Source organism: Ranitomeya variabilis, chromosome 7 (assembly GCF_051348905.1).
Source record: "Ranitomeya variabilis isolate aRanVar5 chromosome 7, aRanVar5.hap1, whole genome shotgun sequence".
NCBI classification, from domain to species: domain Eukaryota; kingdom Metazoa; phylum Chordata; class Amphibia; order Anura; family Dendrobatidae; genus Ranitomeya; species Ranitomeya variabilis.
The window spans coordinates 48,228,093-48,251,206 of NC_135238.1; the positions used below are offsets into that span (position 1 = coordinate 48,228,093).

At 42.1% G+C, this 23,114-nt stretch overlaps 1 protein-coding gene across 1 annotated transcript in view; it reads left to right on the forward strand.

Moving 5' to 3' along the window:
• LOC143786231 (uncharacterized) overlaps window positions 1–23,114 on the forward strand; it is a 98,368-nt gene that overhangs the window by 38,579 nt on the left and 36,675 nt on the right.

Below are 23,114 nucleotides of genomic sequence, written 5' to 3' on the forward strand. Positions count from 1 at the left end.
ACAGTTGGCGCAGGCCTTACACCTGCCACACGGAAAGAAACCCACCAAATCCGTGCCCCCATCTTTCCTCTTTACAGGCTCATAGTGGCTATGCACCAAGATATCCCTAAGGTTTCTTGATCTTCTAGCCACTATATCTGGTTTTTTGGGGATAATTGATCTTAAAATTGGGTCTGTAAACAAAACTGCCCAATGACTCTCCACAATTTGCCTAAAATCCTGCCACTTGTTATGATAACTTGTGATAAGTCGTATCTGGTTCTTATCATCCTTCCCTCTACTACTGTTGTTACCATACAGCAAAACGTCCCTAGATGTATTTCTTGCTCTCGAGAGCCCTCTCCTAATGGTCTTCCGACCATATCTGCATTGTGAGAACCTATCAGCTAGATCCTCTGATTGCATCACGAAGTCAGCCTCATTGGAACAAATGCGGCGAACCCGTAAAAACTGACCAACGGGTATTCCTCTGATTGTAGAGGGCAAATGTGCTGACCTGGCATGAAGCAACGAGTTTGTAGCAGTACTCTTCCGGAATACGTTAGTAACAATGTCTCCTTCCGGGCGGGCACGTATCTGCAAATCAAGAAAATCCACCGATCTACCGTATTTAAAGGTAAGTCTGATATTTAATTCATTCTGATTCAAGTTGGTCATCAGGGAATTAAGCTCCGCTGTGCTCCCCTCCCATACAAACCAGATGTCATCAATATATCTCATCCATTCTTGGATGAGATGACACTGGGGGATGGGATTACTCATAAAGATGTCCCTTTCCCAGGCCCCCAGGAAAGGGTTTGCATAGGAGGGGGCACAGCAGGCCCCCATAGCGGTGCCCTGTAACTGCAGATACGTGCCACGCCCAAAAACAAAGACATTGTGTGAAAGCACATATTCCAATAACTCCAGCAATAGTTGGACTAGCTTTCTATCTAAATTACTGCACTCCAAATACCAGGCCACCGCTCTCAACCCATCAGCATGTTTTATTGAGGTGTACAGTGCCTCTACATCAGCGGTGACCATAACACTCCCAGGACTGAGTTGAAGATTATCCAGTCTGCGCAAAGCAGCTGTAGTATCTTTAATAAAAGAAGGAAGTTGTGACACCAGGGGTTTCAAATAATAATCCAGGACTTGGGTGATTACCTCACAGAGACCACCGTTGCCGGACACAATCGGTCTGCCCGGAGGATCAACGGGGTCTTTGTGTATCTTAGGTAACAAGTATAGCGTAGGCATCCTGGGGTGCATATCTCTAACCAATTCCCACAGTCTTTTAGGAATTATGCCCTCCTGGAAAGCCCTTTCCAATACATCACTCAATTGGTCCTGAAAACGCTTCAAGGGGTTACCGACCAGTTTTTTATAACAATCTCCATTGTTAAGCAATTTATATGCCTGTTTCTCATACAAAGTATGGGGCCAGATCACTAAATTTCCGCCTTTATCGGCCGGTTTAAAAACAACGTCCCCCCAACCTTTCAGGATATCCAATGCTTTCTTCTCAGACTGTCTAATATTGGAAGGGCCAAAGCCCCTCTGGGCGAGTTTCTCTATATCATTAGTCACCAGCTTCGTGAAGATCTCTACTGCTGGACAAGTATTGAAAGCTGGGAATTTCTTTGGTTTCCCGACCAAATGGTTCGGGAATCCACTCACCTCAATAGGATTACTTTCCAATTCCAAAGCTTCTAAGTTAGCCAGAGCCTCCCTCTCTTCCTCCGTATCAAAAGTGTTATCACCCTGTCCCTTGTGATGGAGCCTCTTTAAAATCAACTTCCTCGAAAAAAGATGTAGGTCCTTCACGGATGTGAAGGAATCTAAAGAAAAAGAAGGACAAAAGGTAAGACCTTTTTCAAGGATCGATGTCTGCTCATCAGATAATATATGAGATGACAAATTAATTACCTTCATCCTATCGTTCCTTTGATATGGTCTCTTCTTAAAAAAATCATATGATCTAGAGTTGCCCCCATATCTAGTACGTTTATTCCATGGCACTGTATCAGCCCCCTGATTTGAAGTGCCAGCATCAGACATCGATGACGTGGAGCTGATAGAGGTAGTTCTCATTTCCCTCTTCTCCCTACTCTGGCAAGGCTCCTGCCATTTATAGATCCTGTTGTTCTCATAATCAGCAACATCCCTAGAATATTTTTTCATTTTGCCAGAACAAATGTCTTTTTCCCACTTTTCCAAGTCACTAGTGATTTCTTTGAGAAAGATCTCAAATTGTTCCTTCTTCAACTCTTTTTTGAGTAAAAGATCCAATTTATTGATCTCATCCTCTATTTTATTGATAGACAGAGTGTTACTGTCAATGATAATTTGTAGGAACTCCAGGGAACAAGCTGAGGCTGCTGCCATCCACCGGTCCACTAATTGTTGCTCACCCAGATCAAAGGTAGGGTATAGCTGCACCCGCAAACCCCTGGGGATGATTTTCTGACTCACATAGTTCTCTAGGGTGGTCTTGGTCCACCAAACCTTAGTCTTTTTGTGTACATAATTTCTATATTGTTTAATCATATCTTTATCATTGTTAGAAACGTCGGTTACTGACTGAGAGGCATTGGTTTGAAAAATAGTAGAAGCCTTCTGACGCCAGGTCAATTCTTTGGCCTTGAAGTCCATAATAGACCAACCTGTGCACTGCCAAAAGACAGAAAGGTATATAATAAACATAAAGCACAAACCCATTTCCACTAAACCTAGAATGGGAAACACTTCAGCATTAATAAGAACATACTGACAATAGAGTTATTAAACTCCCATAGTCATGAAGCGTTTGAATTCTTAACCAAAAATCTTTATTAACACATAAAAATACACAAAGTTAAAAAATGCCTCACAATCACAGATAAAAATGTCAATATAGAGACCAGCGAATTTTGGCTTTATGCAAATCCAGGTACATCAAATATTTCCTTGCATAATATGCATAATAAATGTAAGTATGCAGCAAAGAGATGAGAAAAACTAACTTAAATTTAAAGTGGCAGTGCAGACTAAGTAACTGATCAGGTCCCAATAAAGTGCATTCACATCCTACTATAGTACAGGACCTCTGGCAGATCATAACCCAATAGTAAATTACCCCACTCTCATTGTATACAATACATAAAGTTCAGTATAGTCAAAATTAGCAACTACTGTGTTCCTGGGCCTTATAGTCTACCACGGCACAAAGTAGCCACCTGCACCTCACAAAAAATTCTTTGAGAACAAACAACCTTACCCAACCAAAATGTAGGATAAAGTCAAACCGCAATTTCAGCTTAAACTTTTATATCATATATGCTCCAAAGAACACGTCCCAACCGTGAAACCAAATTAGGGACAATATCGGATGTAATACATATTACCTGGATGCTCAAGCAATTCGAACCTCGTGGCACGCTGAGACTCTATTACCCCGACGCACGTTTCGCACCTGCTTCTTCCTGGGGGCGTGTCGTTGGTAAGGCGTCACTACTTCTTAAATGCAGAAGCAACCAATCAGGTTGCCAAACTGGGGCTTACCCCCGGTGAGTCATACTTCAAAGAAAACCAATCACAACGGTGCTACCTCGGCCAATCAAGTGCTCTAAAAGTGCCGACTCCCACACCATTGGTAAGCCAGCGCATCTAATGCCGAATTTCTAAAACCCATCACCATCGCGCTGTTTCATGCACAGCAGACATGAATCACAAGTGCCAGATGAGAATTAAAAAACACCGGCACCAGCTATCGGAAATAGACGGAAAAACTACCCCCGCAAAGCCGTGACACAACGGGGCAGAATCATGCAAAGGACAGCGAGGCACAGCCGACGCCTCCCCTGCAGGATGGGGCATCGACAGTAACCATCGCCCCCGCATGAACCCACATCCCCTGCGCTGTGTTCGGCCTAAGAAGACCTGATTAATGTCGCCACAAAAAGCGGAGATGTTAAAGATTTACTTGGCAGATAGCGGGATCACATACAGGATACCAATATGCAGCAACGCATCACTGTTCACCCCCATAGCCCCCGCATATTCACACTATATGGTGAGTATCCAGTCAAAGGGAGATACTAATGCCGACATACCAAAAAATACTGGTAGGTATATCGAACTACCCTAATGTCTATATATCCCACTATCGAACACAGGCAAAATACAATCATCGTGGAAAATAAAGGTGGACTTATAAAACATGATACATAAGAACAAGAGTCCATTTATCAGGATGCACCAATAAAGATAAGTCCATATCCAAAGGAGATATATAGTTCTATAAGGCCACAATCAATACTCCTGGTATCTTCAGCATTGCACCAATATCCCCTAGGCCATGTTCTTGACGAATTGCTCCCGTGGTTGAACGTACAGAATCTTCCAACTCTCAGGATCCCATCCACATCTGTATTTATATAATCGGAACAATTGACCATAGGTCCAAAAGATCACAATCTGGCAACGGATTCTGAAAGTGATAAACTCACAATTAAAAACAATCAAAAGCAATAAAAACCAAACCAAAAAACCACACACAAAGTTAAAAATTTTTTATAAAAGACCGTCATTAACATACCATGTACACAAAAAGACCAAGGAAATGGCAATTTACAAGAAAGACCCAAAGCCAAAATTTTCATTTAACCCTTGTGGGGCCAGTGTACCCAAACGGTAAATCCACCGGCTCTCCACCTGCGCTAGGGCTTTGCCCAAATCTCCACCCCTGGGACCTATAGTCACAAGATCTATACCCTTAACTATCATAGCACGGGGATTGCAGTTATGAAACTTTTTATAGTGTCTCGGGAGTGTCTTGAGACTGGCGAGATCTTCAACCGTCACAGCCTTCTCTATATCCCGTACATGTTCCCGAACACGTAACTTCAATTCCCTAGTTGTAAGGCCCACGTATACCTTGCCACAAGGGCAGGTGGAGTGGTAAATCACCCCTTTCGTGGAGCATGAAATAAATTTCCGAATCTCATATACCCTTGAGCCATCAAAATTGGTGAATTTTTTGGTTTTGATACAGTTGGCGCAGGCCTTACACCTGCCACACGGAAAGAAACCCACCAAATCCGTGCCCCCATCTTTCCTCTTTACAGGCTCATAGTGGCTATGCACCAAGATATCCCTAAGGTTTCTTGATCTTCTAGCCACTATATCTGGTTTTTTGGGGATAATTGATCTTAAAATTGGGTCTGTAAACAAAACTGCCCAATGACTCTCCACAATTTGCCTAAAATCCTGCCACTTGTTATGATAACTTGTGATAAGTCGTATCTGGTTCTTATCATCCTTCCCTCTACTACTGTTGTTACCATACAGCAAAACGTCCCTAGATGTATTTCTTGCTCTCGAGAGCCCTCTCCTAATGGTCTTCCGACCATATCTGCATTGTGAGAACCTATCAGCTAGATCCTCTGATTGCATCACGAAGTCAGCCTCATTGGAACAAATGCGGCGAACCCGTAAAAACTGACCAACGGGTATTCCTCTGATTGTAGAGGGCAAATGTGCTGACCTGGCATGAAGCAACGAGTTTGTAGCAGTACTCTTCCGGAATACGTTAGTAACAATGTCTCCTTCCGGGCGGGCACGTATCTGCAAATCAAGAAAATCCACCGATCTACCGTATTTAAAGGTAAGTCTGATATTTAATTCATTCTGATTCAAGTTGGTCATCAGGGAATTAAGCTCCGCTGTGCTCCCCTCCCATACAAACCAGATGTCATCAATATATCTCATCCATTCTTGGATGAGATGACACTGGGGGATGGGATTACTCATAAAGATGTCCCTTTCCCAGGCCCCCAGGAAAGGGTTTGCATAGGAGGGGGCACAGCAGGCCCCCATAGCGGTGCCCTGTAACTGCAGATACGTGCCACGCCCAAAAACAAAGACATTGTGTGAAAGCACATATTCCAATAACTCCAGCAATAGTTGGACTAGCTTTCTATCTAAATTACTGCACTCCAAATACCAGGCCACCGCTCTCAACCCATCAGCATGTTTTATTGAGGTGTACAGTGCCTCTACATCAGCGGTGACCATAACACTCCCAGGACTGAGTTGAAGATTATCCAGTCTGCGCAAAGCAGCTGTAGTATCTTTAATAAAAGAAGGAAGTTGTGACACCAGGGGTTTCAAATAATAATCCAGGACTTGGGTGATTACCTCACAGAGACCACCGTTGCCGGACACAATCGGTCTGCCCGGAGGATCAACGGGGTCTTTGTGTATCTTAGGTAACAAGTATAGCGTAGGCATCCTGGGGTGCATATCTCTAACCAATTCCCACAGTCTTTTAGGAATTATGCCCTCCTGGAAAGCCCTTTCCAATACATCACTCAATTGGTCCTGAAAACGCTTCAAGGGGTTACCGACCAGTTTTTTATAACAATCTCCATTGTTAAGCAATTTATATGCCTGTTTCTCATACAAAGTATGGGGCCAGATCACTAAATTTCCGCCTTTATCGGCCGGTTTAAAAACAACGTCCCCCCAACCTTTCAGGATATCCAATGCTTTCTTCTCAGACTGTCTAATATTGGAAGGGCCAAAGCCCCTCTGGGCGAGTTTCTCTATATCATTAGTCACCAGCTTCGTGAAGATCTCTACTGCTGGACAAGTATTGAAAGCTGGGAATTTCTTTGGTTTCCCGACCAAATGGTTCGGGAATCCACTCACCTCAATAGGATTACTTTCCAATTCCAAAGCTTCTAAGTTAGCCAGAGCCTCCCTCTCTTCCTCCGTATCAAAAGTGTTATCACCCTGTCCCTTGTGATGGAGCCTCTTTAAAATCAACTTCCTCGAAAAAAGATGTAGGTCCTTCACGGATGTGAAGGAATCTAAAGAAAAAGAAGGACAAAAGGTAAGACCTTTTTCAAGGATCGATGTCTGCTCATCAGATAATATATGAGATGACAAATTAATTACCTTCATCCTATCGTTCCTTTGATATGGTCTCTTCTTAAAAAAATCATATGATCTAGAGTTGCCCCCATATCTAGTACGTTTATTCCATGGCACTGTATCAGCCCCCTGATTTGAAGTGCCAGCATCAGACATCGATGACGTGGAGCTGATAGAGGTAGTTCTCATTTCCCTCTTCTCCCTACTCTGGCAAGGCTCCTGCCATTTATAGATCCTGTTGTTCTCATAATCAGCAACATCCCTAGAATATTTTTTCATTTTGCCAGAACAAATGTCTTTTTCCCACTTTTCCAAGTCACTAGTGATTTCTTTGAGAAAGATCTCAAATTGTTCCTTCTTCAACTCTTTTTTGAGTAAAAGATCCAATTTATTGATCTCATCCTCTATTTTATTGATAGACAGAGTGTTACTGTCAATGATAATTTGTAGGAACTCCAGGGAACAAGCTGAGGCTGCTGCCATCCACCGGTCCACTAATTGTTGCTCACCCAGATCAAAGGTAGGGTATAGCTGCACCCGCAAACCCCTGGGGATGATTTTCTGACTCACATAGTTCTCTAGGGTGGTCTTGGTCCACCAAACCTTAGTCTTTTTGTGTACATAATTTCTATATTGTTTAATCATATCTTTATCATTGTTAGAAACGTCGGTTACTGACTGAGAGGCATTGGTTTGAAAAATAGTAGAAGCCTTCTGACGCCAGGTCAATTCTTTGGCCTTGAAGTCCATAATAGACCAACCTGTGCACTGCCAAAAGACAGAAAGGTATATAATAAACATAAAGCACAAACCCATTTCCACTAAACCTAGAATGGGAAACACTTCAGCATTAATAAGAACATACTGACAATAGAGTTATTAAACTCCCATAGTCATGAAGCGTTTGAATTCTTAACCAAAAATCTTTATTAACACATAAAAATACACAAAGTTAAAAAATGCCTCACAATCACAGATAAAAATGTCAATATAGAGACCAGCGAATTTTGGCTTTATGCAAATCCAGGTACATCAAATATTTCCTTGCATAATATGCATAATAAATGTAAGTATGCAGCAAAGAGATGAGAAAAACTAACTTAAATTTAAAGTGGCAGTGCAGACTAAGTAACTGATCAGGTCCCAATAAAGTGCATTCACATCCTACTATAGTACAGGACCTCTGGCAGATCATAACCCAATAGTAAATTACCCCACTCTCATTGTATACAATACATAAAGTTCAGTATAGTCAAAATTAGCAACTACTGTGTTCCTGGGCCTTATAGTCTACCACGGCACAAAGTAGCCACCTGCACCTCACAAAAAATTCTTTGAGAACAAACAACCTTACCCAACCAAAATGTAGGATAAAGTCAAACCGCAATTTCAGCTTAAACTTTTATATCATATATGCTCCAAAGAACACGTCCCAACCGTGAAACCAAATTAGGGACAATATCGGATGTAATACATATTACCTGGATGCTCAAGCAATTCGAACCTCGTGGCACGCTGAGACTCTATTACCCCGACGCACGTTTCGCACCTGCTTCTTCCTGGGGGCGTGTCGTTGGTAAGGCGTCACTACTTCTTAAATGCAGAAGCAACCAATCAGGTTGCCAAACTGGGGCTTACCCCCGGTGAGTCATACTTCAAAGAAAACCAATCACAACGGTGCTACCTCGGCCAATCAAGTGCTCTAAAAGTGCCGACTCCCACACCATTGGTAAGCCAGCGCATCTAATGCCGAATTTCTAAAACCCATCACCATCGCGCTGTTTCATGCACAGCAGACATGAATCACAAGTGCCAGATGAGAATTAAAAAACACCGGCACCAGCTACCGGAAATAGACGGAAAAACTACCCCCGCAAAGCCGTGACACAACGGGGCAGAATCATGCAAAGGACAGCGAGGCACAGCCGACGCCTCCCCTGCAGGATGGGGCATCGACAGTAACCATCGCCCCCGCATGAACCCACATCCCCTGCGCTGTGTTCGGCCTAAGAAGACCTGATTAATGTCGCCACAAAAAGCGGAGATGTTAAAGATTTACTTGGCAGATAGCGGGATCACATACAGGATACCAATATGCAGCAACGCATCACTGTTCACCCCCATAGCCCCCGCATATTCACACTATATGGTGAGTATCCAGTCAAAGGGAGATACTAATGCCGACATACCAAAAAATACTGGTAGGTATATCGAACTACCCTAATGTCTATATATCCCACTATCGAACACAGGCAAAATACAATCATCGTGGAAAATAAAGGTGGACTTATAAAACATGATACATAAGAACAAGAGTCCATTTATCAGGATGCACCAATAAAGATAAGTCCATATCCAAAGGAGATATATAGTTCTATAAGGCCACAATCAATACTCCTGGTATCTTCAGCATTGCACCAATATCCCCTAGGCCATGTTCTTGACGAATTGCTCCCGTGGTTGAACGTACAGAATCTTCCAACTCTCAGGATCCCATCCACATCTGTATTTATATAATCGGAACAATTGACCATAGGTCCAAAAGATCACAATCTGGCAACGGATTCTGAAAGTGATAAACTCACAATTAAAAACAATCAAAAGCAATAAAAACCAAACCAAAAAACCACACACAAAGTTAAAATTTTTTTATAAAAGACCGTCATTAACATACCATGTACACAAAAAGACCAAGGAAATGGCAATTTACAAGAAAGACCCAAAGCCAAAATTTTCATTTAACCCTTGTGGGGCCAGTGTACCCAAACGGTAAATCCACCGGCTCTCCACCTGCGCTAGGGCTTTGCCCAAATCTCCACCCCTGGGACCTATAGTCACAAGATCTATACCCTTAACTATCATAGCACGGGGATTGCAGTTATGAAACTTTTTATAGTGTCTCGGGAGTGTCTTGAGACTGGCGAGATCTTCAACCGTCACAGCCTTCTCTATATCCCGTACATGTTCCCGAACACGTAACTTCAATTCCCTAGTTGTAAGGCCCACGTATACCTTGCCACAAGGGCAGGTGGAGTGGTAAATCACCCCTTTCGTGGAGCATGAAATAAATTTCCGAATCTCATATACCCTTGAGCCATCAAAATTGGTGAATTTTTTGGTTTTGATACAGTTGGCGCAGGCCTTACACCTGCCACACGGAAAGAAACCCACCAAATCCGTGCCCCCATCTTTCCTCTTTACAGGCTCATAGTGGCTATGCACCAAGATATCCCTAAGGTTTCTTGATCTTCTAGCCACTATATCTGGTTTTTTGGGGATAATTGATCTTAAAATTGGGTCTGTAAACAAAACTGCCCAATGACTCTCCACAATTTGCCTAAAATCCTGCCACTTGTTATGATAACTTGTGATAAGTCGTATCTGGTTCTTATCATCCTTCCCTCTACTACTGTTGTTACCATACAGCAAAACGTCCCTAGATGTATTTCTTGCTCTCGAGAGCCCTCTCCTAATGGTCTTCCGACCATATCTGCATTGTGAGAACCTATCAGCTAGATCCTCTGATTGCATCACGAAGTCAGCCTCATTGGAACAAATGCGGCGAACCCGTAAAAACTGACCAACGGGTATTCCTCTGATTGTAGAGGGCAAATGTGCTGACCTGGCATGAAGCAACGAGTTTGTAGCAGTACTCTTCCGGAATACGTTAGTAACAATGTCTCCTTCCGGGCGGGCACGTATCTGCAAATCAAGAAAATCCACCGATCTACCGTATTTAAAGGTAAGTCTGATATTTAATTCATTCTGATTCAAGTTGGTCATCAGGGAATTAAGCTCCGCTGTGCTCCCCTCCCATACAAACCAGATGTCATCAATATATCTCATCCATTCTTGGATGAGATGACACTGGGGGATGGGATTACTCATAAAGATGTCCCTTTCCCAGGCCCCCAGGAAAGGGTTTGCATAGGAGGGGGCACAGCAGGCCCCCATAGCGGTGCCCTGTAACTGCAGATACGTGCCACGCCCAAAAACAAAGACATTGTGTGAAAGCACATATTCCAATAACTCCAGCAATAGTTGGACTAGCTTTCTATCTAAATTACTGCACTCCAAATACCAGGCCACCGCTCTCAACCCATCAGCATGTTTTATTGAGGTGTACAGTGCCTCTACATCAGCGGTGACCATAACACTCCCAGGACTGAGTTGAAGATTATCCAGTCTGCGCAAAGCAGCTGTAGTATCTTTAATAAAAGAAGGAAGTTGTGACACCAGGGGTTTCAAATAATAATCCAGGACTTGGGTGATTACCTCACAGAGACCACCGTTGCCGGACACAATCGGTCTGCCCGGAGGATCAACGGGGTCTTTGTGTATCTTAGGTAACAAGTATAGCGTAGGCATCCTGGGGTGCATATCTCTAACCAATTCCCACAGTCTTTTAGGAATTATGCCCTCCTGGAAAGCCCTTTCCAATACATCACTCAATTGGTCCTGAAAACGCTTCAAGGGGTTACCGACCAGTTTTTTATAACAATCTCCATTGTTAAGCAATTTATATGCCTGTTTCTCATACAAAGTATGGGGCCAGATCACTAAATTTCCGCCTTTATCGGCCGGTTTAAAAACAACGTCCCCCCAACCTTTCAGGATATCCAATGCTTTCTTCTCAGACTGTCTAATATTGGAAGGGCCAAAGCCCCTCTGGGCGAGTTTCTCTATATCATTAGTCACCAGCTTCGTGAAGATCTCTACTGCTGGACAAGTATTGAAAGCTGGGAATTTCTTTGGTTTCCCGACCAAATGGTTCGGGAATCCACTCACCTCAATAGGATTACTTTCCAATTCCAAAGCTTCTAAGTTAGCCAGAGCCTCCCTCTCTTCCTCCGTATCAAAAGTGTTATCACCCTGTCCCTTGTGATGGAGCCTCTTTAAAATCAACTTCCTCGAAAAAAGATGTAGGTCCTTCACGGATGTGAAGGAATCTAAAGAAAAAGAAGGACAAAAGGTAAGACCTTTTTCAAGGATCGATGTCTGCTCATCAGATAATATATGAGATGACAAATTAATTACCTTCATCCTATCGTTCCTTTGATATGGTCTCTTCTTAAAAAAATCATATGATCTAGAGTTGCCCCCATATCTAGTACGTTTATTCCATGGCACTGTATCAGCCCCCTGATTTGAAGTGCCAGCATCAGACATCGATGACGTGGAGCTGATAGAGGTAGTTCTCATTTCCCTCTTCTCCCTACTCTGGCAAGGCTCCTGCCATTTATAGATCCTGTTGTTCTCATAATCAGCAACATCCCTAGAATATTTTTTCATTTTGCCAGAACAAATGTCTTTTTCCCACTTTTCCAAGTCACTAGTGATTTCTTTGAGAAAGATCTCAAATTGTTCCTTCTTCAACTCTTTTTTGAGTAAAAGATCCAATTTATTGATCTCATCCTCTATTTTATTGATAGACAGAGTGTTACTGTCAATGATAATTTGTAGGAACTCCAGGGAACAAGCTGAGGCTGCTGCCATCCACCGGTCCACTAATTGTTGCTCACCCAGATCAAAGGTAGGGTATAGCTGCACCCGCAAACCCCTGGGGATGATTTTCTGACTCACATAGTTCTCTAGGGTGGTCTTGGTCCACCAAACCTTAGTCTTTTTGTGTACATAATTTCTATATTGTTTAATCATATCTTTATCATTGTTAGAAACGTCGGTTACTGACTGAGAGGCATTGGTTTGAAAAATAGTAGAAGCCTTCTGACGCCAGGTCAATTCTTTGGCCTTGAAGTCCATAATAGACCAACCTGTGCACTGCCAAAAGACAGAAAGGTATATAATAAACATAAAGCACAAACCCATTTCCACTAAACCTAGAATGGGAAACACTTCAGCATTAATAAGAACATACTGACAATAGAGTTATTAAACTCCCATAGTCATGAAGCGTTTGAATTCTTAACCAAAAATCTTTATTAACACATAAAAATACACAAAGTTAAAAAATGCCTCACAATCACAGATAAAAATGTCAATATAGAGACCAGCGAATTTTGGCTTTATGCAAATCCAGGTACATCAAATATTTCCTTGCATAATATGCATAATAAATGTAAGTATGCAGCAAAGAGATGAGAAAAACTAACTTAAATTTAAAGTGGCAGTGCAGACTAAGTAACTGATCAGGTCCCAATAAAGTGCATTCACATCCTACTATAGTACAGGACCTCTGGCAGATCATAACCCAATAGTAAATTACCCCACTCTCATTGTATACAATACATAAAGTTCAGTATAGTCAAAATTAGCAACTACTGTGTTCCTGGGCCTTATAGTCTACCACGGCACAAAGTAGCCACCTGCACCTCACAAAAAATTCTTTGAGAACAAACAACCTTACCCAACCAAAATGTAGGATAAAGTCAAACCGCAATTTCAGCTTAAACTTTTATATCATATATGCTCCAAAGAACACGTCCCAACCGTGAAACCAAATTAGGGACAATATCGGATGTAATACATATTACCTGGATGCTCAAGCAATTCGAACCTCGTGGCACGCTGAGACTCTATTACCCCGACGCACGTTTCGCACCTGCTTCTTCCTGGGGGCGTGTCGTTGGTAAGGCGTCACTACTTCTTAAATGCAGAAGCAACCAATCAGGTTGCCAAACTGGGGCTTACCCCCGGTGAGTCATACTTCAAAGAAAACCAATCACAACGGTGCTACCTCGGCCAATCAAGTGCTCTAAAAGTGCCGACTCCCACACCATTGGTAAGCCAGCGCATCTAATGCCGAATTTCTAAAACCCATCACCATCGCGCTGTTTCATGCACAGCAGACATGAATCACAAGTGCCAGATGAGAATTAAAAAACACCGGCACCAGCTATCGGAAATAGACGGAAAAACTACCCCCGCAAAGCCGTGACACAACGGGGCAGAATCATGCAAAGGACAGCGAGGCACAGCCGACGCCTCCCCTGCAGGATGGGGCATCGACAGTAACCATCGCCCCCGCATGAACCCACATCCCCTGCGCTGTGTTCGGCCTAAGAAGACCTGATTAATGTCGCCACAAAAAGCGGAGATGTTAAAGATTTACTTGGCAGATAGCGGGATCACATACAGGATACCAATATGCAGCAACGCATCACTGTTCACCCCCATAGCCCCCGCATATTCACACTATATGGTGAGTATCCAGTCAAAGGGAGATACTAATGCCGACATACCAAAAAATACTGGTAGGTATATCGAACTACCCTAATGTCTATATATCCCACTATCGAACACAGGCAAAATACAATCATCGTGGAAAATAAAGGTGGACTTATAAAACATGATACATAAGAACAAGAGTCCATTTATCAGGATGCACCAATAAAGATAAGTCCATATCCAAAGGAGATATATAGTTCTATAAGGCCACAATCAATACTCCTGGTATCTTCAGCATTGCACCAATATCCCCTAGGCCATGTTCTTGACGAATTGCTCCCGTGGTTGAACGTACAGAATCTTCCAACTCTCAGGATCCCATCCACATCTGTATTTATATAATCGGAACAATTGACCATAGGTCCAAAAGATCACAATCTGGCAACGGATTCTGAAAGTGATAAACTCACAATTAAAAACAATCAAAAGCAATAAAAACCAAACCAAAAAACCACACACAAAGTTAAAATTTTTTTATAAAAGACCGTCATTAACATACCATGTACACAAAAAGACCAAGGAAATGGCAATTTACAAGAAAGACCCAAAGCCAAAATTTTCATTTAACCCTTGTGGGGCCAGTGTACCCAAACGGTAAATCCACCGGCTCTCCACCTGCGCTAGGGCTTTGCCCAAATCTCCACCCCTGGGACCTATAGTCACAAGATCTATACCCTTAACTATCATAGCACGGGGATTGCAGTTATGAAACTTTTTATAGTGTCTCGGGAGTGTCTTGAGACTGGCGAGATCTTCAACCGTCACAGCCTTCTCTATATCCCGTACATGTTCCCGAACACGTAACTTCAATTCCCTAGTTGTAAGGCCCACGTATACCTTGCCACAAGGGCAGGTGGAGTGGTAAATCACCCCTTTCGTGGAGCATGAAATAAATTTCCGAATCTCATATACCCTTGAGCCATCAAAATTGGTGAATTTTTTGGTTTTGATACAGTTGGCGCAGGCCTTACACCTGCCACACGGAAAGAAACCCACCAAATCCGTGCCCCCATCTTTCCTCTTTACAGGCTCATAGTGGCTATGCACCAAGATATCCCTAAGGTTTCTTGATCTTCTAGCCACTATATCTGGTTTTTTGGGGATAATTGATCTTAAAATTGGGTCTGTAAACAAAACTGCCCAATGACTCTCCACAATTTGCCTAAAATCCTGCCACTTGTTATGATAACTTGTGATAAGTCGTATCTGGTTCTTATCATCCTTCCCTCTACTACTGTTGTTACCATACAGCAAAACGTCCCTAGATGTATTTCTTGCTCTCGAGAGCCCTCTCCTAATGGTCTTCCGACCATATCTGCATTGTGAGAACCTATCAGCTAGATCCTCTGATTGCATCACGAAGTCAGCCTCATTGGAACAAATGCGGCGAACCCGTAAAAACTGACCAACGGGTATTCCTCTGATTGTAGAGGGCAAATGTGCTGACCTGGCATGAAGCAACGAGTTTGTAGCAGTACTCTTCCGGAATACGTTAGTAACAATGTCTCCTTCCGGGCGGGCACGTATCTGCAAATCAAGAAAATCCACCGATCTACCGTATTTAAAGGTAAGTCTGATATTTAATTCATTCTGATTCAAGTTGGTCATCAGGGAATTAAGCTCCGCTGTGCTCCCCTCCCATACAAACCAGATGTCATCAATATATCTCATCCATTCTTGGATGAGATGACACTGGGGGATGGGATTACTCATAAAGATGTCCCTTTCCCAGGCCCCCAGGAAAGGGTTTGCATAGGAGGGGGCACAGCAGGCCCCCATAGCGGTGCCCTGTAACTGCAGATACGTGCCACGCCCAAAAACAAAGACATTGTGTGAAAGCACATATTCCAATAACTCCAGCAATAGTTGGACTAGCTTTCTATCTAAATTACTGCACTCCAAATACCAGGCCACCGCTCTCAACCCATCAGCATGTTTTATTGAGGTGTACAGTGCCTCTACATCAGCGGTGACCATAACACTCCCAGGACTGAGTTGAAGATTATCCAGTCTGCGCAAAGCAGCTGTAGTATCTTTAATAAAAGAAGGAAGTTGTGACACCAGGGGTTTCAAATAATAATCCAGGACTTGGGTGATTACCTCACAGAGACCACCGTTGCCGGACACAATCGGTCTGCCCGGAGGATCAACGGGGTCTTTGTGTATCTTAGGTAACAAGTATAGCGTAGGCATCCTGGGGTGCATATCTCTAACCAATTCCCACAGTCTTTTAGGAATTATGCCCTCCTGGAAAGCCCTTTCCAATACATCACTCAATTGGTCCTGAAAACGCTTCAAGGGGTTACCGACCAGTTTTTTATAACAATCTCCATTGTTAAGCAATTTATATGCCTGTTTCTCATACAAAGTATGGGGCCAGATCACTAAATTTCCGCCTTTATCGGCCGGTTTAAAAACAACGTCCCCCCAACCTTTCAGGATATCCAATGCTTTCTTCTCAGACTGTCTAATATTGGAAGGGCCAAAGCCCCTCTGGGCGAGTTTCTCTATATCATTAGTCACCAGCTTCGTGAAGATCTCTACTGCTGGACAAGTATTGAAAGCTGGGAATTTCTTTGGTTTCCCGACCAAATGGTTCGGGAATCCACTCACCTCAATAGGATTACTTTCCAATTCCAAAGCTTCTAAGTTAGCCAGAGCCTCCCTCTCTTCCTCCGTATCAAAAGTGTTATCACCCTGTCCCTTGTGATGGAGCCTCTTTAAAATCAACTTCCTCGAAAAAAGATGTAGGTCCTTCACGGATGTGAAGGAATCTAAAGAAAAAGAAGGACAAAAGGTAAGACCTTTTTCAAGGATCGATGTCTGCTCATCAGATAATATATGAGATGACAAATTAATTACCTTCATCCTATCGTTCCTTTGATATGGTCTCTTCTTAAAAAAATCATATGATCTAGAGTTGCCCCCATATCTAGTACGTTTATTCCATGGCACTGTATCAGCCCCCTGATTTGAAGTGCCAGCATCAGACATCGATGACGTGGAGCTGATAGAGGTAGTTCTCATTTCCCTCTTCTCCCTACTCTGGCAAGGCTCCTGCCATTTATAGATCCTGTTGTTCTCATAATCAGCAACATCCCTAGAATATTTTTTCATTTTGCCAGAACAAATGTCTTTTTCCCACTTTTCCAAGTCACTAGTGATTTCTTTGAGAAAGATCTCAAATTGTTCCTTCTTCAACTCTTTTTTGAGTAAAAGATCCAATTTATTGATCTCATCCTCTATTTTATTGATAGACAGAGTGTTACTGTCAATGATAATTTGTAGGAACTCCAGGGAACAAGCTGAGGCTGCTGCCATCCACCGGTCCACTAATTGTTGCTCACCCAGATCAAAGGTAGGGTATAGCTGCACCCGCAAACCCCTGGGGATGATTTTCTGACTCACATAGTTCTCTAGGGTGGTCTTGGTCCACCAAACCTTAGTCTTTTTGTGTACATAATTTCTATATTGTTTAATCATATCTTTATCATTGTTAGAAACGTCGGTTACTGACTGAGAGGCATTGGTTTGAAAAATAGTAGAAGCCTTCTGACGCCAGGTCAATTCTTTGGCCTTGAAGTCCATAATAGACCAACCTGTGCACTGCCAAAAGACAGAAAGGTATATAATAAACATAAAGCACAAACCCATTTCCACTAAACCTAGAATGGGAAACACTTCAGCATTAATAAGAACATACTGACAATAGAGTTATTAAACTCCCATAGTCATGAAGCGTTTGAATTCTTAACCAAAAATCTTTATTAACACATAAAAATACACAAAGTTAAAAAATGCCTCACAATCACAGATAAAAATGTCAATATAGAGACCAGCGAATTTTGGCTTTATGCAAATCCAGGTACATCAAATATTTCCTTGCATAATATGCATAATAAATGTAAGTATGCAGCAAAGAGATGAGAAAAACTAACTTAAATTTAAAGTGGCAGTGCAGACTAAGTAACTGATCAGGTCCCAATAAAGTGCATTCACATCCTACTATAGTACAGGACCTCCGGCAGATCATAACCCAATAGTAAATTACCCCACTCTCATTGTATACAATACATAAAGTTCAGTATAGTCAAAATTAGCAACTACTGTGTTCCTGGGCCTTATAGTCTACCACGGCACAAAGTAGCCACCTGCACCTCACAAAAAATTATTTGAGAACAAACAACCTTACCCAACCAAAATGAAGGATAAAGTCAAACCGCAATTTCAGCTTAAACTTTTATATCATATATGCTCCAAAGAACACGTCCCAACCGTGAAACCAAATTAGGGACAATATCGGATGTAATACATATTACCTGGATGCTCAAGCAATTCGAACCTCGTGGCACGCTGAGACTCTATTACCCCGACGCGCGTTTCGCACCTGCTTCTTCCTGGGGGCGTGTCGTTGGTAAGGCGTCACTACTTCTTAAATGCAGAAGCAACCAATCAGGTTGCCAAACTGGGGCTTACCCCCGGTGAGTCATACTTCAAATAAAACCAATCACAACGGTGCTACCTCGGCCAATCAAGTGCTCTAAAAGTGCCGACTCCCACACCATTGGTAAGCCAGCGCATCTAATGCCGAATTTCTAAAACCCATCACCATCGCGCTGTTTCATGCACAGCAGACATGAATCACAAGTGCCAGATGAGAATTAAAAAACACCGGCACCAGCTACCGGAAATAGACGGAAAAACTACCCCCGCAAAGCCGTGACACAACGGGGCAGAATCATGCAAAGGACAGCGAGGCACAGCCGACGCCTCCCCTGCAGGATGGGGCATCGACAGTAACCATCGCCCCCGCATGAACCCACATCCCCTGCGCTGTGTTCGGCCTAAGAAGACCTGATTAATGTCGCCACAAAAAGCGGAGATGTTAAAGATTTACTTGGCAGATAGCGGGATCACATACAGGATACCAATATGCAGCAACGCATCACTGTTCACCCCCATAACCCCCGCATATTCACACTATATGGTGAGTATCCAGTCAAAGGGAGATACTAATGCCGACATACCAAAAAATACTGGTAGGTATATCGAACTACCCTAATGTCTATATATCCCACTATCGAACACAGGCAAAATACAATCATCGTGGAAAATAAAGGTGGACTTATAAAACATGATACATAAGAACAAGAGTCCATTTATCAGGATGCACCAATAAAGATAAGTCCATATCCAAAGGAGATATATAGTTCTATAAGGCCACAATCAATACTCCTGGTATCTTCAGCATTGCACCAATATCCCCTAGGCCATGATCTTGACGAATTGCTAGTCTATTCTTTCTGGCTTGCTAAAATTAATCGTCTGGTTAATTAACATACAATGTTGTGTCTCCACATCGGGGTTTCCGTGTAAATCTCACAAAAATGTGATTCAGACGAAACCCCCAACAGAGCCTCCCACCATGAGGCAGATAGAGACACTTTGTACTCTGTTTGGTATCTGCTCCGGTATTATCCATCTTTTTAGGCGTGCACAGATCTGTGCTTGCCCACACTTATGCACTAAAAAGACGTCTAAAATGATGGGACACGTCTGGAACAGTCCAAAGTGACGCCATCTGCCTCATACGTGAGTGGTTCTGTCGGAGTTTTGTCTGAATCGCGGTTTGGGGAATTTACACGGAAACCCCAATGTAAGCACTTAGTGGAGAGCGCAAGATAAATGTGAGCCTTATTCTGATTTTTGAGAGGTAGAATGAACAAAAAGACAGTAGTACAAGAATAGTTCTTATTTTTATTTTTGTGCGGATGAGGATCCCAGGGCAGTATAAGTGACAAGGCGGATTTATTCCTTGGGTTGGTGCGACTACAGCGATACCAGAATCATATCGTGTTTTTTTAGGTTTTGCTGTTATCACACAGTAAAAATGCTTTTCTTATAAAAAGTAGTTTTTTCCTTGCTATATTCTGAGAGCTGTAACTTTTTTATTTGTTGGCAAACAGAGATGTAGGATGGCTTATTTTTTTGCAGGACGAGTTGCAGATTTCTTTGGTACCATTTTGGGGTGCATAATATTTTTTGATTGCTTTTAATTCAGATTTTTCAGACAGAGATTTAACAAAACCCAGCAATTCAGTTTTTTTTTTTTTGTGCCGTTCACCGGCGGTAAAAGAAATATGACCAATTTGTTAGTTGGGTTGGTATGATTACAGCTATATCAGATTTATTTTTTTTTAATAATAATATTTATTTTTATATAGCGCTAACATATTCCGCAGCGCTTTACAGTTTGCACACATTATCATCGCTGTCCCCGATGGGGCTCACAATCTAGAATCCCTATCAGTATGTTTTTGGAATGTGGGTGGAAACCAGAGTACCCGGAGGAAACCCACGCAAACAAGGGGAGAACATACAAACTCCTTGCAGATGTTGTCCTGGGTGGGATTTGAACCCAGGACCCCAGCGCTGCGCTGATTTGATATTTTAACACAACACTAAAAACAATATTTTAGCTAAATTAATTTGTTTTTGCATCATCATATTCTGAAAGCTGTTACTTTTTTACTTTTTTTGTCTAATGAGCCATGTGAGGGATTGTTTTTTTTTTTTGCCGTTTTAATTTTTACCATTTTATTTTACATACAGTATGACTTGTATCACTTCTAATTCACTTTTATGTGAGCCACTTTGATGAATAAGCAACATTTTTTGCTAGTTTTTTTTTTATTATTTACAGCGTTCGCCAAACTGAATAAATATCATACCAGTTTTATAGAGCGGGTCGTTACTAACGTGGTGATACCAATTATGTGTACTTTTATATTTTTGTTTTATCACAAACGCATCTTCAGTGGTGAAACAGATTTTAGTGATTTCTGTGCACTTTGTTTTTTTTTTACTTTTTTACATATTCTGATTTACTTTTTTCATTTTTTTTACACTGTGAGAACAAGGGTTATTCGGCCCCGATCGGTTGCAAAACCAGCCAGGGCCGATAACACAGGATGTCAGTTGTCACCTGCTGCACTATACTCTTAGGCTGGAGTCACACACAACGTATAAAAATACGGTCCGTTTTTTACAGACCAAATACGCAGAAATGTTCCCTGAATAGTGATCCGTATGTCTTCCGTAGGCAAGGTGTAGCTGCGTATTGTGCGCATGTAATCCTCCATATGGCATCCGTACGGCGAGATCGCCGGCTTGCAAAATGGACATAGAATGGATCCATGGGCTCAAATATTTGTGAAAACATATATAAAGTGTGTATATATATATATATATATATATATATATATATATATATCAGTGAGACATATATTTATATTTAATACAGCGCTAGATAGCAGAAAAGCCGGTAATTCAATTGTCGGCTTTTGCTAACTCCTTATCAAACCTGACAGGATATGAGACATGGTTTACATACAGTAAATCATTTCATATCTCTTATTTTGTAACATATTCCTCACTAATAATGTAAGAAGTGCCTGTGTGCAAAATTTGATGGCTCTAGGTGATAAAATAAAGGGTTAAATCACGGAAAAAAATGGCGTGGGCTCCCGTGCAATTTTCTCCGCCAGAGTGGGAAAGCCAGTGACTGAGGGCAGATATTAATAGCCTGGAGAGGGTCCATGGTTATTGCCCCCCCCCCCCCCCCCCGGCTAAAAACATCTGCCCCCAGCCACCCCAGAAAAGGCACATCTTCGTGTTCTGGCACTTAGCCTCTCTCTTCCTACTCCCCTGTAGAGGTGGGATATGGGGTAATGAAGGGTTAATGTCACCTTGCTTTTCTTTTGTCCTTTGCACCTCCTTTATACAGATATTCTTTACGCACGTGGTTCCCTCACTCTCTTTTCCTATAGTTTGAGAGATGAGAGGGCAAGTGTGAAGGGTAATTGAGGGTGAGCCGACGAGACCGGGGGCGCCACTTGCGTTTGGGTTTAGGGTGCCAACCTCCGCAGCAAGGCAGGGACAATTGATTTAGGGTGAATGGAGGGCCAGTTAGCATAGGCCTTCTTATTTCATTTTCTCACCCTTGCCTTAATTTGTCTGGGTTTCCATTTTTTCAGTCAGTCAGTTGATTTATTAGTGTTTGTATTTGCATTAATTGCATTATTTTTTGCTCCTGAAATCAAGATGGTTGTATAAACGTTTGGTATTAATTGGGAGGTATTACCCTCTCAGTTTCATTCTCCACCTCTTTACTCTTCCTCCTATTTGTATCCACACGGCCCCCCCCCCCCCTTTTTGATATTTGTCTTTTGACGTTGACTGGTTGTGTGTTGGTATATCTAGGGCTTACCAGGTTACGTCTAGGGCGAGCCGTCGCTGAGTGGGGGCGCCATTTTGCGTTCAAGCTAGGGTGCCAACCTCCGCTGGCAGGAAGGGTGTATTAGGGATTGTTAGGGTGGACGAGGGGCATTTGTATATTTGGGTTGCTGGTTACGGTTTTTGGTTAATTTGTCTATACTAATTTTAAATAGTTGGAATAAAAATTGTTTTAGGTATTAGTTAATATGTTAGTCTGTTAAAAAGACCTATCCCAATCTATCCAGTATAATTACAGGGGAAATCACCAATTAAATGAAATGTATAAATATTGAATTGTCCACCCCCCAAAGGTCTTTTATGACCATATTGGGGTACAATGTAGGAAATAAATGAAAAATGATAATGTCTGTAAAGTGCTGTGGAATTAAAAGCGCGATATTATCAAGTAAAATAATAAATAATGAAAAAATAAAGAAAAAATATGAAAAAAAAATACTAACAAAATAATAAAAAAAAGAAAGGCCAATCTGTATCGCTGTTTCTAGCCCTGCCGAGACCCCGGTCCTCCAACTATTCAATGTATAAAAATAACTTCTACCTAACGGGGAACCCAATTGAGAATATATGATACGGCCCATGTGGAGGCGAAAAATAAAAACGTGTGAACAACAAGCCAGATCTTTCCTTTTTTTTCAACACTTTCCCTCAATATCAAAGAAAAAAAATATATAAAAAAGGTACCAAGATATATTTCTTTCCTGTATAAAAAATATAAGAATATGAAAATG